Genomic DNA, 19,610 nt, shown 5'->3' on the forward strand with positions numbered 1-19,610 from the left:
CCTGTGATGACCAGCCTCCTGCATACTTCAGCGCATGGGAGCGAGAACTAGGAGTAACCCTGATTGGGATCGAATATTTTTTCTGTCTCACAAAATGCCGGTGGCATGCCACGCACAAGAAAAGAACTTCAAGATACTGACTAGATGGTACCGTTGCCCACAGATTCTGAGCAGAATGTACCCTGAGGTGTCAGACTTATGTTGGCGGTGTGGGACTGAGACCGGAACAATGTTGCACATTTGGTGTCCAGTATTGCAGACCTTCTGGAAAGAGATTTTTGAAATCTACTCAGAAGTGGAAGGTGCGCCGCTGGTGCCCACTCCTCAGATAGCTTTGCTATCCCTAATTCCGGGCCCTTTGCCGAGTATTAGGAAGGGGCTACTACGGCATTTCTTGACTGCGGCACGAACAGTTATTCCCAGACATTGGAAGTCTACTGTGCCGCCTTCAGTTGGCGAATGGGTGGCGGAGATGGATTCGTTATGAATCTCTGGTTGCAGAGGACAGTGTTCACTTTGGTAGAGTTCTTTCTCTGTGGAGTGCATGGTCGTCCTTCAAATCTGGTCCACACTTTGTTAAATGGCTAGGCGGAACCCCCCATAGAGGGGTCGGTCAGGAGCAGTCTGCTACTACAGTGGCTTCCGTCTGGGAGAGGGGAACCCCTTTTTCCCTCCCCAGTCCATCCTCTCTTTGTCCCCACTGGGTGGGTGGGACACAGGGAGTCTTTTGGTGGCTCAGGTCTTCTAGCTCTAGGCTTCTATCTCTTTCCTTGATCTTTCCTCACTTCTCTCTTCCCCTTTTCTTCTTCCTTCCTCCTTTCGTGGGGCTTGGAATGATATCACACACTTTACACAAAGCCTTGGATTTACTTTTATGATGAGACCTTATTAAGGTGAGATTATGCCTATAGTTTGAGATGTCAATTTCGCAGATAAGGTGTGTGTGTAATAGGTTGAAACATGCCAATGTCTTACCTAGGAGAACTACAGACAATGCAAATAATAACATGTATGTATATAGAGATGTTTTCTTTGGCTTGTTTACTTTTGTATTTGTTAAAATTCCTAATAAAAATTTAGATTATGAGAAAAAACTAAACCTCCAATTAGTCAGGAACAACAGAAACAGACTTTGGTCTTACAGTACAGCAACCAGTTCCACGCAATTAAACAGATCATTTTGAAATACTTACCTATTTTAATGGAAGACGACTCATTGGAAACGATTCTTAGAAATGGTTGTCGCATAGTACCACGCAAAGCACCATCATTGGGTGAGTCACTTTCCCCTTCCATGTTCTCTTCCAATGAATCCAAAATGACATGGCTCCATCATAAGGGCTTTTTTAGATGTGGTTCTAACCCATGTAAAGTCTGTTCCTACGCCAAACCCACTAAAGTATTTTGAGATTCAGATGAAAGCAATACGTTCTCAATACAATCATATATCAATTGCAACAGTGTGGCAGTGGTGTACATTATCGAATGCACTACGTGTAATCTATTATACGTAGGATGCAGCAGCAGAAAATTTAAAACCGGAATCCTGGAACACCTCGGTTATATCAGGAATCAAAATCTTACAAATATATCCAATGCTGCCAAACATTTTATAATACAACATAATAGATCAGTCTCCACATTCAAATGTTATGCAATAGAGGGTGTCACCACTCCTATTTGAGGAGGTGACATCAAACACTAAATTCTCGCACGGGAAGCGTACTGGATTTACACTCTAAAGACGAGATTCCCTAAGGCCTCATGCACACGACCGTGTTTTTGCGGCCGCAATTCCCCCGAAAATCCACGGGAGAATTGCGGCCCCATTCTTTTCTATGGGGCCGTGCACACGACCGTAGTTTTTGCGGTCCGTGCACGGCCCGGGAGCCCGGACCGCAGAAAGAACGGGCATGTCTTATTACGGCCCGGTTCTGCGGTCCGGGCTCATTGAAAACAATGGCCACGGCCATGTGCATGTCCCACGATTTGCGGGCGGCCTGCGGCTGACAGTCCGCAGCCGGCCGACCCGAAAATCACGGCCGTGCACACGGCTACGGTCGTGTGCATGAGGCCTTAGGGTCTAAATCTCAGAAAGGAACTCATGTTCCATTATTAAAGAGGCTCTGTCACCAGATTTTGCAGCCCCTATCTGCTATTGCAGCAGATAGGCGCTGCAATGTAGATTACAGTAACGTTTTTATTTTTAAAAAACGAGCATTTTTGGCCAAGTTATGACCATTTTCGTATTTATGCAAATGAGGCTTGCAAAAGTACAACTGGGCGTGTTGAAAAGTAAAAGTACAACTGGGCGTGTATTAGGTGCGTACATCGGGGCGTGTTTACTACTTTTACTAGCTGGGCGTTGTGTATAGAAGTATCATCCACTTCTCTTCACAACGCCCAGCTTCTGGCAGTGCAGACACAGCCGTGTTCTCCAGAGATCACGCTGTGACGTCACTCACAGGTCCTGCATCGTGTCGGCACCAGAGGCTACAGTTGATTCTGCAGCAGCATCAGCGTTTGCAGGTAAGTCGATGTAGCTACTTACCTGCAAATGCTGATGCTGCTGCAGAATCAACTGTAGCCTCTGGTGCCGACACGATGCAGGACCTGTGAGTGACGTCACAGATCTGCACTGCCAGAAGCTGGGCGTTCTGAAGAGAAGTGGATGATACTTCTCATCAGAAAGCCCAGCTAGTAAAAGTAGTAAACACGTCCCGATGTACGCACATAATACACACCCACTTGGACTTTTACTTTTAAACACACCCACTTGGACTTTTGCAAGCCTCATTTGCATAAATACGAAAATGGTCATAACTTGGCCAAAAATGCTCGTTTTTTAAAAATAAAAACGTTACTGTAATCTACATTGCAGCGCCTATCTGCTGCAATAGCAGATAGGGGTTGCAAAATCTGGTGAGAGAGCCTCTTTAACTATAAGGACACCGTAGGTTATCTATAAAATGTTTGTTATCCTGATAAATGTTTAATGTCTATACTAAAATCCAGCACTTAACACTGCCTATCAGGGTTTCATATAATCTCATGGATTCTTACTAAGGAGAAAGGGCGTACAATGTTAAAAGACTACCATTATTCCGAGGGTCATTCCAATAGCCGATCTCATTATTCCCATCATCTTTTATAATAATGACAATGTACTGACTATGTCCCCTTATACACTGTCTTTGTATATCTGCCAAAGTGCGATTATCTCCAATCAGGGCTATTTTTTGGATATGATTATTAACTTTTCTTTTTTGCTGTCAAGTACAGACACTGAATTGTTTTTAAATTCACATTTAGTATGAATCACAAAATGACATTGCACAGCTCCATGTATATCATTATCAGGATTTGAATATATGTTCACTATGAGGCTTGTATCCGATCATGTAATATCCATGCATTAGAGCCTTCTATCTGTTTTTCAGTTATCACAATGAGTATTGTTTAACAGATGGCATATTGTAAAGACAATATATAGTAACTTACCTTGTAGCTTCGGCACTAACTGTTAAGGTCCGAGTCAATGGATGCTATATGTTATATTTCCATTTGCGTTCCAGCACAAACAAGCTGAACCGCAATCCACTTCACCTGCGATTACCGGATATAAGCCTCGAGGCATTAGTATTCCTCTACTGACGAACCATGAAGAAGGACGTAGTATACGTCTGAAACGCGTAGGCAACATTTCTTGATTTATTTCTTTACACCTGGAAGCTATTCCCTGTTTTTAGATTTGGAATAAAATTGAAACGTATGTTTCATTTTAAACTTCAAAGCGCTGGATCATCGTTTCCCTTTCTTTCCTGCTTCATCGCCGTGTGCCGTCGCAGCGATCCTGGCGCTGTCTGCGGTGGAAACCTGCTAAATGGTGAGCTGGAGGATTCCTTCATAAATTTCTGAATGAAGAGATGGCTGCACATGGTCACGGCTCTCTTCATTCAAGTCTATGGGAGTTATGTAAACTGTTGAGATTGCTTGAAGATGGGCGTTACTCCATAATAAATCTGGAACAAGCATTGCAAGTTGTCACAACTCTTTACTGCATCTTTTTCAGACCGTACACGTCAAAATAAAAAACAAAATCAGAGCAAATCTTTCATAGTTATTGTGTAGCTCACCAACACACTTTATGGATATTTTTACAAAGTGTGTGTACAGCTTATGCTCTTTAAATCCTTAAAGTGTAGCTAAACGTTCAACAAACTTCTGACATGTCATAGTGACATGTCAGAAGTTTGTATTGAAGGGGGTGCAAGCACGGAGACCCCCACCAATCGCTAGAACGAAGCAGCTGAAGCGTTCGTGTGAGCGCTCAGCGGCTTCGTTTCTGTTCGGCTTTATCCGGAAATAAATGTATCGTGTACGGACTCAATAGAAAGTCTATGAGCCCGTACTCTGATACATTGGCTTTCTGGAAAAAGCCGAACGGAAATGAAGCAGCTGAGCTCTCACACGAACGCTTCAGCTGCTTTGTTCTAGCGATTGGTGGGTGTCTCATTGCTCAGACCCCCACCAATGCGAAATTCTGAAATGTCACTATGACATGTCAGAAGTTTGTCGAACATTTAGCTACACTTAAAGGACACAGCCTGCTATCGCCTAATGGACCAGGCCGTTTTTTTGTTTCTTTTTAATCGGACGTGACACTTTATGTGTTAATAAATTTGGAACGCTTTTATTTTTTTCAAGCGATTGGGAGACTGTTTTCTCGTGACACATTGTACTTTGAGTTAAGGTTTAAAGAGGCTCTGTCACCAGATTTTGCAACCCCTATCTGCTATTGCAGCAGATTGGCGCTGCAATGTAGATTACAGTAACATTTTTATTTTTAAAAAACGAGCATTTTTGGCCAAGTTATGACCATTTTTGTATTTATGCAAATGAGGCTTGCAAAAGTACAACTGGGCGTGTTGAAAAGTAAAAGTACAACTGGGCGTGTATTATGTGCGTACATCGGGGCGTTTTTACCTTTTACTAGCTGGGCGTTCTGACGAGAAGTATCATCCACTTCTCTTCAGAACGCCCAGCTTCTGGCAGTGCAGACACAGCGTGTTCTCGAGAGATCACGCTGTGACGTCACTCACAGGTTCTGCATCGTGTCAGACGAGCGAGGACACATCGGCACCAGAGGCTACAGTGGATTCTGCAGCAGCATCAACGTTTGCAGGTAAGTAGCTACATCGACTCACCTGCAAACGCTGATGCTGCTGCAGAATCATCTTTAGCCTCTGGTGCCGATGTGTCCTCGCTCGTCTGACACGATGCAGGACCTGTGAGTGACGTCACAGCGTGATCTCTCGAGAACACGGCTGTGTCTGCACTGCCAGAAGCTGGGCGTTGTGAAGAGAAGTGGATGATACTTCGTCAGAACGCCCAGCTAGTAAAAGAAGTAAAAACGCCCCGATGTACGCACATAATACACGCCCAGTTGTACTTTTACTTTTCAACACGCCCAGTTGTAGTTTTGCAAGCCTCATTTGCATAAATACAAAAATGGTCATAACTTGGCCAAAAATGCTCGTTTTTAAAAAATAAAAACGTTACTGTAATCTACATTGCAGCGCCGATCTGCTGCAATAGCAGATAGGGGTTGCAAAATCTGGTGACAGAGCCTCTTTAAGGTAAAATTTGGTCGATACATTGTGTTCATTTGTGAAAAACACCAAAATTAAGAAATTAGCATTTTAATAAATTTAAATGTATCTGCTTGTAAAACATTCTTCTCTTTTTCCAGGACGTTACAATGCTTAAAACTTTAGCAACAATTTCTCACATTTTCAAGAAAATTTCAAAAGCCTTTTTTTTTTTTTTATTGACCTGTGCAGGTCTGAAGTGGCTTTCAGGGTCCTATAGATTAGAAACCCCCTATAAATTACTCCATTTTAAAAACTGCACTCCACGAAGTAGTAAAATCAGCATTCAGAAAGTTCCTTATGCCTTTAGGCGTTTCACAGGAATTAAAGCAAAGTGGAGGTGAAACTTACAAATACATTTTTTGGGGCAGGAATTGGGTTTTAATTATTTTTTTCTCTAACACAGAAGGTTTTACCAGAAAAACGTAACTCAATATTTATTGCCCAAATTCTGCAGTTTTTACAAACATCCCACATGTGGCCCTAGTGTGGTAATCTACTGAAGCACCGGCCTCAGAAGCAAAAGGAGCACCTTGTGCATTTTGGTGTACATGCAACTTTTCGATCACTTTTTATTCTATATTTTGTGAGGGGTTGTGGCAAAAAAAAAAAAAAAAAAATAGTGATTCTGGGAAAAAAAATTTCAGTGTTCACCGAGCGGGAAAAATATAGTTTTATATTATAGTTTTATCGTTTGGGTCGTTATGGACACGGTTATACCAAATATGTGTACTTTTTCTTTTTAATGGTTTAATTTTTTTCCTATAATAAAAGACTTCTTATAGGAAAAAAGGCAGTTGTTTTTATTATTAATCTGAAACAGTTATTTTTACACTTAACATTTTTTATTTACTTTTTCTGTCCCACTAGAGGACTTGAAGGCCTGCAACCTCTGATTTTTATTCTAATATATTGCACTACCCATGTAGTGAAATACATTAGAGCGGTTATTCACGGACAGCAAGCCTATTAGGTCCCGCCTCAGCGGGGCCTAATGGGAATCCGTACGTGGCAGACCTGAAGGCCATTGTTAGGCCTCCGGTTGCCATAACACCAATCTTTTGTTTTTTGCAGCCAGAAACATTTTTAGGCCCCACCCCGACTTCAGTTCTTAGAAGACAGGAGACAGTTGTTAGGCCTTCGGCTGGCCAAAGCAGCCATCAAAACCTTGCGATTGCATCGCGCTGTTCCTGGCCAATTCAGCAGGCTGTCAGATGTAGTATACAGCCGACGATGGTGGGGGCTCAGCTTCTGACCTTGTGTTGCGTTAAGTACTTGACAATGTACTAGTACGTTGGTCGTTAAGGGGTTAAATTAGCTTCTATGTGAACCGTGAGGCTGGATTCACAAGGGACGGAAATTCTGCCGATTACAGTCCCAGCCATATGGATGAGACTTAAACCTTATTCAGACGAATGTGTATTACGTCCGTGCAACTCGCGTGGAAGTCACGCGCGCCGCACGGACTTATGTAAGTCAATGGGGCAGTTCTGACAGGTCGTAATTTTCACGCAGCATATGTCCGCTGCGTAAAACTCACGACATGTCCTATACTTGCCCATGTTTCGCGCAGCACGCACCCATTGAAGTCAATGGGTGCGTGCAAATCGCGCACGGCACACGATAGCACTTCCGGGTGACACGCATGATTCGTGCTACAGTTGTTAAAGAAGTGAAGGGAAACATAAAAGCCCCTCCTTTACTGTGTCGTAAAAGCAAAACAGAGTAATGATGATGCCGGCTGTGCGAAAATCATGAAGCCACGCACCATATACAGAGGTCACACTGAACTTTTGCGCGCACCAAACGGACACGTTCGCGTGAATAAGGCCTTAAACAAATCTCACATGCTGCTGAACATTTTCTGGACAGAAATCAGAGCATGCTGCATTTTTTCAAATTCACAGCATGCTCATTCTACTCCGCACATAAAAGTCTGCAGCATTTCTCTCCCTTGTGAACCCAGCCTGAATCTACAGAAGTGTTGATTTATTGGTTTCCTATGCATTCGTAAACTGAAAAGGTCGTAATAGGTGATCGTTGTAAGGGACTTTTTCCCAGAGGGAACAATTAACAGTTGCGTCACAAACACAATTTTACTGCACAGAATAGCAACATGCCGTTGTGTAGCCCTAATCTAAATAAACACCACTCCTCTAGGTGGGGACCTTAAATCGCACATAAAAAAAAAAAAGCATAGTGTAAAGCATATTGCATCATTATTTTTCACAAGACTACATAGCTGATTTATGATCTGCTTAGTAATGGTCAGGACTTGCAATAGAACATACACAGGACAAAGCAGAAGATAAACCTGTAAGGTGAAGTTCACATCTCGTTTTTACTGTACATCTGACGCGCATATTTTGACATGAAAAATCCACTGTCAAAACGCGTACCACAGCGCGTATATTGATTTCTATGGTCAGGACGGGCACCCTAATGGTGTCGTTTGTGCATACGTTTTGTGTGCTTACGTCCGATCAGTTTTTTTCTATATCCTGAAAAGCGCAATCTACTACAATTTTCAGTACTTTTGCAAAGCTTATACCACACGTATATGTTTTTATTTGTATTAAAGTCAATGCCAACGTATAGACGACGTATGCCATCTTAGGCCTCATGCACATAACCGTAGCCATGTGCACGTCCGTGATTTTTTGGGTCGGACGGGGGCGGGGTGTCACCCGCAAATCGTAGGCCCTGCACATGGCTGCGGCCAGTATTTGCCATGAGCCTGGACCGCAGAACACGGCCGTAATAAGACATGCCCGTTCTTTCTGCGGTCCGGGCTCCTGGGCCATGCACGGACTGTGGAAACCACGGTCGTGTGCATAGCCCCATAGTAAATAAATGGGGGGGGGGTCGCAATTCTCCCGTGGATTTTCGGGGGCAAAAGCACGTTAGTGTGCATGGGGGGCCTTAAGCCCTACGTTTGCATATGTAAAACTTATACATTTTGTTCACCATATATGGGAAATTGCCCAGATTATGAGATAAAACAGTGTCTTCCCCTGCCAATCCCCTCAGTACTGGCGCCAGAAAACACTGCAGTCACTCCTTCTCCCTTTATATTTGGACTTTACAAATCTTGACTTTACAATTATTGATTTAACCCAAGAGCAAAAAAAAAAAAAGCTAGTTTTTAGAGGAATGAACATTAATGTATACAACAAAAAAAAAACGTATGCATATATTACAAATGCATACGTTTTTGTAACTTTAAAAATGCATGAGTCATCGTAGACCACAAACGTGTGCACAAAACTAGGTGAACCTAATGGATGCGCAATTTATTTGCAAGATTGCAGATAGATTGCGGCCGCAAAAATACTGTCGTGCATGAGGCCTTACATGCAGTGATAATTTCCTTACAAAACTATTGTCAACTATATACAATATAATTTATCATTTTTAAACATAAAAAAATATTTAAAAAAATCAAAACATGTATTATACGAAACGAACTTCACAAAACAAAAATGACAAAGAACCATCATAGATTCCAACAGAAAGGTGCCGGTAGCAACATTTAAAGGGAACAGCAGAACCAGGGAAGTTGGAACCAGCGCTGGGAGTAAAGTTTTTTGTAAAACGGAAAACTAGTTTCCAAGTTTAATTAGTCTCGGTTAAAATCGAAGCACAGGGGCTACGAGAAAATAAAGTGACAGGTAGGTCAATCCAGAGTACAGAGAGAAGGAGTGAAAAGGCGGTAGCCTACGCGTTTCAGACCTTCGCTAGGTCCTTAAGCCATGACTAAGGACCTAGCGAAGGTCTGAAACGCGTAGGCTACCGCCTTTTCACTCCTTCTCTCTGTACTCTGGATTGACCTACCTGTCACTTTATTTTCTCGTAGCCCCTGTGCTTCGATTTTAACCGAGACTAATTAAACTTGGAAACTAGTTTTCCGTTTTACAAAAAACTTTACTCCCAGCGCTGGTTCCAACTTCCCTGGTTCTGCTGTATCTTCTGCGTGTGCCGACACGAGGATCCGTGTTGCTGACTCCTATATCCTTTCCGTGACAAGGTGAGCTGGAGGAGTTCCTTCATATTTTTTCTTGTATTTAAAGGGAACGCCTGATATTTCATTTTTACTTTATTAGGTATTAGGCGGTGGCCATATTGGAGGCACATACTTTCTGCATAGACAGTGCAGCAGGGTGATTGTGCTTTATAGCAGCTGCAATGAAATAGAAATGCCATAGATTAAAGGGGCTATCCCATGAATTTCTGTCATACCAAAAGTCCAGAAATGCTGCCAATAACATTTTGAACCCCTTCCCGACATTTGACGTATCCATATGCCAAAATCGGGTAGGGGAATGCAATCGCACAGGGGGGGGGGGGCGATGGTTGGCCTGGGGGCCTAATGAAGGCCCCCAGGTCCGCCATCTGTGGGCTACTATTAATCCTTAATAGAAGCCTGTCAGAATCACGATATACTGCAATATGTAAAACAATCACTGATTGAAGTCCCCTAGGGGGACTAATAAAATAAAAAAAATTAAAATGGAGTTAAAAGATTTGGGGTTTTTTTTTTATATGTAAATAAAAAATTAAGTTAAAAAAAACCAACAAAAAACATTTTCCCCCTAGAGCATAGTAAAAAAAAATAAAAAATAAACATAATTGGTATCGCCGTGTCCATAAAAGTCTGAAATATTACGATATATCATTATTTAACCCGAATGGTTTAAGAAAATTGTAAACGCCAGAATCTCTATTTTTTTGGTCACCTCATCTCCTACAAAAAAATGACATAAAAAGTGAGCAATACGTTGCATGTACCCCAAAATGGGATCATTAAAAACTACAGCTTATCTCGCAAATAATAAGCCCTCAAACCACTATTCGACGGAATAAAAAAAAGTTGTGGCTCCTGGAATTTGGTGACACAGAATAGATTTTATTGTTTACACTTAGGTTTTTACTTGTAAAAGTAGTAAAATAAGGCGCATGCGCGAAGCTCCACGAACAGGACGCACCTGATGTGAGCTCCGCTCCGGCAGCACTGATCAAGCCGTATTAGCGCGGTTTTACACAGCTCCTTCACAGCCAAAAAAAGTCAGGTAATGTGCAGTATGACCCGGACCAACAAATCAAAGCCTCGGGGACCGGCAACCCCAGCTCCTTCGCAAACTATACCGGAGATCTTCCGAACCACGAGGCAATCCATAATGGCCGACCCGGCTGCAGCTCAGGTCAGTGAGAGTTGGTCAGCGGCAGAAACATCCTTACCGCCCTCACCTTCAGCGATAGTTACCCACACTGACTAGTTATTCAGGAATATTGCGGCATTGTTCCGCACGGAACTAACACAGACAGTGGCCGAGTTTTCCCGCCAAATACATGAAGTGGGACAACGAGTCTCTGACATAGAGAACCGGGCCGATGACATGGCGGATGCCCTGGAGACGGACCGCAGAGATATCGATACACATGCAGCACAGTTGGAGGCACTGGAGCTGAAATTAGAAGATCTTGAGAATAGGTCCCGGAAAGGAAACGTGCGTGTCAGAGGCCTACCGGAAACCGTTACAGATCTGGAATCCAATCTCACCACGTTGTTCCGTACCCTCCAACCCCAAGCTGCCACTGATTTATTTCGGATGGATAGGGTTCAAAGAGCCATGACGCGACCACGCAACCAGGATTTACCACGTGATGTGATTCTGAAATTTCACTATCCAGAGGCGAGAGATCGGATCCTAATGGCGGCTCAGTCTAGCACCTCTACCGGGAATGCCACCCTCAGTCCACTTGTATGCGGACTTGGCACCTTCTACACTCCAACGACGAAGAGAAATGCGGGACGTTACTCAAGCTTTACAGAAGGCCCAGATCCGTTACCGATGGGGATTCCCCTTTTCGCTTAATTTTCAGGTCAGCAACAGAACCTATGTGGTTAAATCGCCGGCAGAGGGTCGAGATGTCTTGCAGTCTGCTGGACTTCCATTGGTCCCTATATCAGCCCTTCCGCCCAGACCTCAACGGCCGACTAGGACCTGGACAGCCGGGCCGAGAACCTCCAACTCCACTGCTGGGATGCCCGATCCTCGGGGAATAGGAGGACACAATGTATAAGGATCCTCGCTCGATATACAGATGAGTATCATGCCCTTTGGGGAGCCGCATTGTGTCTTTATATCTTCCCTCATCTAGGCCACCGTTGATATTTCTTGTTCCAAGGAACTTTCTGGCTAGATCCGGTCATCAGGCTTAGTGCTGCTGGCCACCATGCTGGCCTTCATTTTTGTGAGAATTGCTGTAGCAGAGGTGTGCACCCCAAGAGGTGCTACCTGTCTGCGGAATACTCCACGGAATAGTTGGACATTTGTCCATTGTTTTTTGTTTAATTTGTTTATTTCGCTCTTTATGCCATGTACAAGCCTATATGCCAAAAGTATTAGTCACCTGCGTCTGTTACACTGTATGCCTAGAAATTTTCTGCTTGATGTATCTGCCGAGAATGCCACTTCCTCCCTTGTATTATGTGTAGAGTACTAAGTCATAATGTGAGGGGATTCAACTCTCCGCAAAAAAGGAAAAAAGCTTTTCTCTTATATTAAGCATAATCCCGATGTTATTTGTTTGCAGGAATCCCCTTTCACACCTACATCTCACCCTAAATTCTTCCATCCCCGGTACACTACATTTTACTCTGCTACATTTCCCTCTAAGTCACGCGGAGTGATCACCTTAAGAATAATCTTCCTATCCAGGTTACTGAATCCATAGTAGATCCCCAGGGTAGATTTGCAATCATCCTGGGTGTACTATATGATAAAGTCCTATGTATAGTGAATTCGTACGCTCCAAATGAAGACCCGCTTCAGTTTTTTGACGGGTTACATGATACCTTACTCTCTCTACAATACCAGCATTTAATATGGAGTGGGGATTTTAATTTTGTGATTAACACTACACTAGACCATTCCTCACCCGCTCCCTCTAGATGCACGCATACACAGGCAGCTTTGATCAAAAAGATTATGCAGTCGCTCTCTCTTGCGGATACGTGGAGGGAATATAATGGGGCGCAACGGGGCTATACATACTTCTCTCCGGCGCATCGTTTATACACCCGGATCGACATGATCCTAGCCTCAACAAACTCCCTCCCCTCATTGGCCTACTCTAGACATATCCTATCAGCCTGGTCAGATCATGATATAGTACTAGGTGAATTCGACTTTTCTAAGCGAGGTGTCATGCCCTTTTCCTGGAGGCTCAATGAGTCACTCTTATCTAACCCTACTGTTCAGCACCAGATTCAGACTGATCTCTCTCAGTACTTTGTGGACAACTCCACTCCTGATGTTAACTCACATACTGTGTGGCTCGCCCATAAAGCATTTATAAGGGGCAGGATAATAGCAATGGCATCTCGATGTAAAAAAGAAAGGTCTCAGGCGCAAAATGCTCTTGAAGCCAAACTAGCCCGATTGGTAGCGGCCAATCAACGAAGTCCTTCTTTATATCTCATTCGCGTTATAAAAGACGCTAAGCTCCAGATTGATATGATACTAACCAATAAGACAGAAAAAGCCCTTAGATGGACTCAATCTAAATATTATAAATGGGCCAACAAACCAGATAAACTTATGGCCCAACAACTTAAGGCTCGGCAGCGAATCAATCAGGTGTTTCGTATCCAGTCACGCCCGGGACAGATCACCTCTAACCTGGACCGTATTCATGAGGTCTTAACCAGGTTCTACCAAACCTTATATGCCAACCCTTTCCCCCCCCCCCCACCTCTGAGGCTGCGGTGAGGGACTTCCTAGCCTCTGTCAACATCCCTCAACTTTCCGAAAAGGAGAAAAGGATATTGAATTCTTGAATGCCGAGATATCGAGTGATGAGGTAGAGGACACTATTAAAGAGTTGAAATTGGGGAAGGCCCCGGGACCTGATGGATTCACGGCCTTATATTATAAAAAAATTCTCTCAGCAGTTAGTCCCGCATATAGTTACCTTTTGCACAGACCTGATGAGGGGTCGGCCCATGCCCACTGAATTCCTCTCAGCCATGATCACAGTTATCCCCAAACCTAACAAGGACCCCTTGATGGCAGGTAATTACAGGCCGATATCATTACTTAATCTAGACGCTAAAATATTCCTCTATTCTGGCCAAACGGTTGAAAAGGTTTATGTCCCAATTAATTCATAGAGATCAAGTAGGATTTATTCCAGGAAGGGAAGCACCTGATCATGTTAGGAAAATCCTCAATACTATACAGTCAGCCAACATTACTAAATCCAGGATGGTCCTTTTGGCGTTAGACATAGAAAAGGCCTTTGATAGCCTTTCCTGGGAATACCTATTTAAAGTATTAGAAAGGGTGGGGATTGGGGGCCCCTTTCTCCGTGCTGTCAAGACAATATACCACAACCCAGAGGCTCACCTTAAACTACCAACTACCACACTTCATCCCATATACATACGGAGAGGTACTAGACAGGGCTGTCCCCTCTCGCCAGCTTTATTTGCACTCGCTATGGAACCATTAGCAGAACTTATTAGGTGTAATCCAAATATTACGGGACAGAGAGTTGGTAACAGGGAACAAAAGATAAGTCTCTTTGCTGATGATCTCATCATCACGCTCACTAAACCGTTGACTTCTCTCCCGAATCTGATGGCGGCTCTCGGCTCCTTCTCCGCAGTCTCGGGATTACGTGTGAACCAATCTAAATCGGAGGCCCTGTATTGTAACGTTCCACCTTCCCTGCAAAAATTGATAGAAATAAATTTTGGCTTCCACACCCAAACGCATTACCTCCCTTACTTGGGCATAGCTTTAACCCCCTCCCTTGATACAATGTACAAATACAATTACCCACAGGTATTTAAGACCATTAGGGCAGATATGGCAAATCGGGCTAAACTACCGATCTCGTGGGTGGGTAGAATTAATACGATCAAAATGGTGACCCTCCCTAGATTATTATATTTATTCAGAACTCTTCCTATCCCCCTCCAGAAAGGTGATCTACAACTCCTCCAGAAAGACATCTTTAAATTTATTTGGAATAATAAACGCCCCAGAATATCGACACGTGTCATGATGTATCATAAAAGAGTAGGAGGACTGTCGGTTCCCAATATACTACGCTACTATAAGGCGGCTAGGGTGGCTCAACTGTTACTAACGCATCTTCCACCAGATAGGGCACCGGTATGGGTCTCATTGGAGGCGGCTCAAATTACCCCATATTCATGGGGCGCATTGCTGTGGATGGTATCTCCCCTACCGACTACATTAAAGAATTTCTCCCTTCTATCATATCACTCCCTCATTCTGTGGCGATCAGTTAGATTCCGACATGGGCTGCAGTCCCGGTGCTCGGAAATCCGGGGTTCCCCTCGGGCCTTCAGAGCTCAAGCTATAGTTGGTGGTACTCTAAAAACCTAACAAAAGTCCATGACTTCAATAGGGCTGATCGTCTGATTTCATATGCGCAATTCAATGAGACCCATGCCCCCCCTGCCCCGGAACATTATAGGGCTATACAGATATTTTCGTTTTTGCGCAAACTACTACCTGCCCAAACTAAAATGACATACACCCCGTTGGAAAGAATATTAATCTTTGCGCCCTCTCGGCAGGGGCTGTTATCTATGGTATATAGTATTTTTAATACCCCACACCCCGATACCAAACTACCGTATATGTTGAAGTGGGAGGAGGACATGGGGGCCGCGTTATCACCTGCACAATGGAGACAATGCTGTGACACTATTAGTAAGGGTAGCTGGCAGGTATCCCTGGTTGAGACATCCACGAAATTGTTACATAGAGCATACTACGTCCCGGCAAAACTTCACGCCATATATCCAACGGTTTCGGCCGAGTGTTTTAGAGGATGTGCCTCGGATGGGACTATGTACCATACATGGTGGTCGTGCCCACGAGTCTCAATTTTTTGGTCGGATATCTGTACTTTGATCTCTAATATCTGCCAGTTTACCGTTCCAAAACGGCTCCCTACATGCCTACTAGGAGCCATTCCTCCCAGAATACCGAACTCCAAATTTAAGCTCGCCCAGTTTATACTCTTAGCGGCTCGAATCTATATAGCGTCCAAGTGGCGTACAGCTGATCTTGATATCTCTATGGTTATTAATAGAGTCAATCGTATAGCTATATTTGAAAAAATGGAGGCGGTGAGAACTGATTCAATCCACCTCTATCGTGCGGTATGGGACCAATGGCTCTCTTCCCCTCATTCACCCGACTTTCAGTATACTATTACCCTGTAAAGTGGGATCCAACAAGGTGATACTAGGAGCGATCTACAGTAGTATGACTAATATGTGCAATTTTATGGCATAGTTGGTTGGTTTATATTTTGTTATCCCTATGTCCCTCCAATCCCTTACACCCATGTAAATGCATTTCGGTTTAAAACAAGCACTTATTTCTATATCCTCCTGCGTGAGGATTGATTACATGTAATTGTGCATCACATTTCTGTACCGATATATCAATAAATACCTTTTGAAACTAAAAGTAGTAAAATAGAGAAAAAAACAATATATATAAATATATATATATATATATATATATATATATATATATATATATTTTTTTTTTATTTGGTATCGCCGTAATCGTATTGACCCACAGAATAACGTTAACATGTTTTAATTGCACAGTGAACTCTGTAAAAACAACGCGCAAAAAACAATGGAGGAATCGCTGTTTTTTTTTCATTTTCTACCCCACAAATATTTTTTTCCCTGTTTCCTAGTACATTATATGGCACAATAAATGGTGCTACGAAAAACTACAACCCATCCCACAAAAACCAAGCCCTCATAGGACTTTATCGACGGAAAAAGAAAGTTATGGCTTTTGGAAGGTGGGGAGGAAAAAACGAAAATTAAAATCTGAAAAAGAGCTGCGGCGGGAAGGGGTTAAAGTAACTTGCAGTTTTTCCAGCATAATGTTAATAATAACTCATGTTTTGCTTCCGTGTCCTACTTATGGGCAGCACGGTGGCTCAACTCTTGCATTGCATTGGCGTCCTGGGTTCAAATCCGACAAAGGAGTTTGTATGTTCTCCCCATTTTTGTGTGGGATTTATTCAGGGATTCTGGTTTCCTTCCACACTCCAAAAACATACAGATGGGGAACTTCGATCGAGAGCCCCACTCGGGACAGCACGCGAGGACAACTGTAAAACGCTGCAGAATATATTGGCACTATATAAGTAACAGAAATAAATACTTGGTGGTGCTGCAAATCTGCGCTGCAGAGCGGGATCCGTCTCCTACCCCCTCTGGCAGCTGACAATATACTGTAGTCCGTTCTTTCTTCCCATACATGGGATCCAGAGTAGAGAAGATATTTACTGTGTGACATTCACAGTATGCACTCCATTAGAAACCAATAAAAATATAATGAAACAGTAAAGACTGAGTGGGCATGTGCAGGGTTTATATCTGCTCTCAGGCTCGAGAGCTTTACAATCCTAAATCTGAGAAGAATAAGCCTCCTCAGCTATATCGCCATGCTCCTGCAGAGGCTCTGCTCCTTCCCTGACAAGCAGAGAAGCCTCTCTATTTCTATTGGCTGCTCTGCAGTGAACAGAGGCTCACTAAGCAGGAACCCGGCTGTGGGAAGAGTGACTGAGCATGCGTGTTCACCAGCACTCTGCTCAATAAGTGGCCGTGCACATTGCTATACAATTTGAACACCATGTGGTGCCATACTATGTAAAATAAATGAACAAATAAAAATTTAGAATTAGGCGTTTACTGAAATATAATATTCTTCGTGTGATTACCCCTTTAAGTGATGGAGTACAGCCCACTCGATAAGGCAGTGACAGGAAAGATGCATACAGAGCATTATCTGTGAATATAACGTTCAAGCCTTATCTAGGCCTCCAGAAGTACAATAGAGCTGGCATTAACTCACCCCCGCCGTCTAATGATAATGAGATGACACTACTCATCTTGTTCAAATTAATACAGGCAAAGCGGAGAAATGAACTGCATAAAATAGGAAGTGTCACCGGTGTGAAACTGGAATATTTCAAGTGGGTTTTTTTTTTTTTTTTTTTTAAATCACACAAAAAAAAAAAAAAAAATTTGTTTAAAAAAAATTAAAACAAATGTGTTAATAAAGACCTGATTTAAATATTATGATTATACATTCCATTTAACCCCTTAATACCAAAGGCATTGTAAACCTTAATGACCAAGCAATTTATTAAGTTTTTCCATCATCTCATTCAAAGAGCTATAACTTTTATTTTCCCGTAAACATAGCTGTAGAACGACTTGTTTTTTGCGGGACAAGTTGTATTTTTTAATAGCACCATTTTGGAGTACTTATAATTATTGATTAGCTTTTATTAACTTTTTATGTGGGGTAATAGGGAAAAAAAAAAACTGAAAATTCGCCATTCTTTTTTGCATCTTAAATTTATCGTGTGGTATAAACAACACAACTTTATTCAGCAGGTCATTACAATTGCGACAATACCATATTTATAAAAAAAAAATTGGTTTTTCTATTATTACACAGTAAAAACTATTCAAAATTATTTGATTTTGTGTCTCCATATTTTAAGAGCCATTTATTTTCTATTTTGCCCCCGATGCAGCTGTATGAGGGCACTTTTTTTGCAGGACAACTTTTAGTTTTTATTGGTACCCTTTTGAAGTAAGTGCGACTTTTTGATCACTTTTTATGAAAAAAATTTGAATGAAGGATGAAAAGAAAACAGCAATTTTAACCGTACGGGTAAAATAATGTAATAGTTTTATAGTTATGGACACGGCGATAAACAAATGTGTACATTTTTTACTACTTTTTTTCCATAATAAAAGCATTTTGTAAGGGGAAAAAGATTGATTACTTACCGGTATTCGGTTTTTCATGAACCTATAACAGCACCCCTGGAGGAACATACCATTCACTGGACAGGAAACCTGATTATATAAAAAAAGGACACACACCCAGTCTTTAGGAAGAACTCCGGATATACACACACACTATATACAAAGAGATTCCGTCTGGATCTCCAATTGATCCTTCGATCTGTTCATCATGTATGAAAGGAAGTAACAGAAGGGGTGGAAACAGAAAGTCATAGGTTCATAGAAAATCGATTACCGGTAAGTAATCAATCTTTTACCCTTTCACCTATGACAGCACCCCTGCAGATGTAAAATAAAACCCCAGTTTTTAGGGTGGGACTACTGCTTGTAGAAGTTTCCAAACAAAAGCCAGGTCAGCGGCTGAATGCAGCTGTAACCTATAATGCTTCATAAAAGGTGTGGAGTGAACTCCATGTAGCCGTCTTACAAATCTGGTCTAGAGCTGCGTTGGCTTTTTCTGCCCGAGAAGTAGATACAGCTCTAGTAGAATGAGCTCCGAAGAATTCTGGGGATTAATGTTCTGGCCCTCATAGGCTAAGTGTATGGCCTGTTTAATCCACCTTGCTATTGTTGGCCTGCTAGCTGCAAAACCCCTATTTGGACCCTGAAATCGAATGAAAAGATTCTCTGAATACCTCCAGGTAGTGGACTAAACACCTCCTCATATCGAAGCGCTTAAACTCCTGCTCCTTTGGATTTTTTGAAGAGTCACAGAAGGGAAGAATACATTTCCTGATCTTGATGGAAATCACCTTTAGTTAAAAAAAACCCGGGTAAGGTCTTCATAATTACCCTATCCTCCAACACCAAATTGTACGGTGGGAAGGCCGAGACAGGCTTGAAATTCGCTTACTTTACAGGCGGTGATTACTGCTAGTAAACAGGTAATCTTTAGGCCGGATTCACACGAGCGTGTGTTCTGCGCGCGCTAAAGTTCCATAACAGCTCAGTGTGCCAGCAGCGTATGATGCGTGGCTGCGTGATTTTCGCGCAGCCGCCATCATTATGACACTCTGTATGTTTGTAAACGGAAAAGCACGTGGTGCTTTTCTGTTTTC

At 42.6% G+C, this 19,610-nt stretch overlaps 1 protein-coding gene across 5 annotated transcripts in view; it reads right to left on the minus strand.

Moving 5' to 3' along the window:
* Positions 1–19,610, minus strand: part of TASOR2 (transcription activation suppressor family member 2) — a 124,388-nt gene that overhangs the window by 87,231 nt on the left and 17,547 nt on the right. Inside the window, exon 2 of one of the 5 annotated variants that reach the window (XM_075857490.1) lies at positions 3,502–4,022. The exons of 3 other annotated variants lie outside the window; for them this stretch is intronic. The gene's annotated coding sequence lies outside the window, so the exon portion shown is untranslated. Of the gene's footprint in view, positions 1–3,501; positions 4,023–18,534; positions 18,604–19,610 lie in introns of all 5 variants that reach the window. One more of the 5 variants, XM_075857492.1, reaches the window with a different exon arrangement.

Source organism: Rhinoderma darwinii, chromosome 3 (genome assembly GCF_050947455.1).
Source record: "Rhinoderma darwinii isolate aRhiDar2 chromosome 3, aRhiDar2.hap1, whole genome shotgun sequence".
Taxonomy (NCBI): domain Eukaryota; kingdom Metazoa; phylum Chordata; class Amphibia; order Anura; family Rhinodermatidae; genus Rhinoderma; species Rhinoderma darwinii.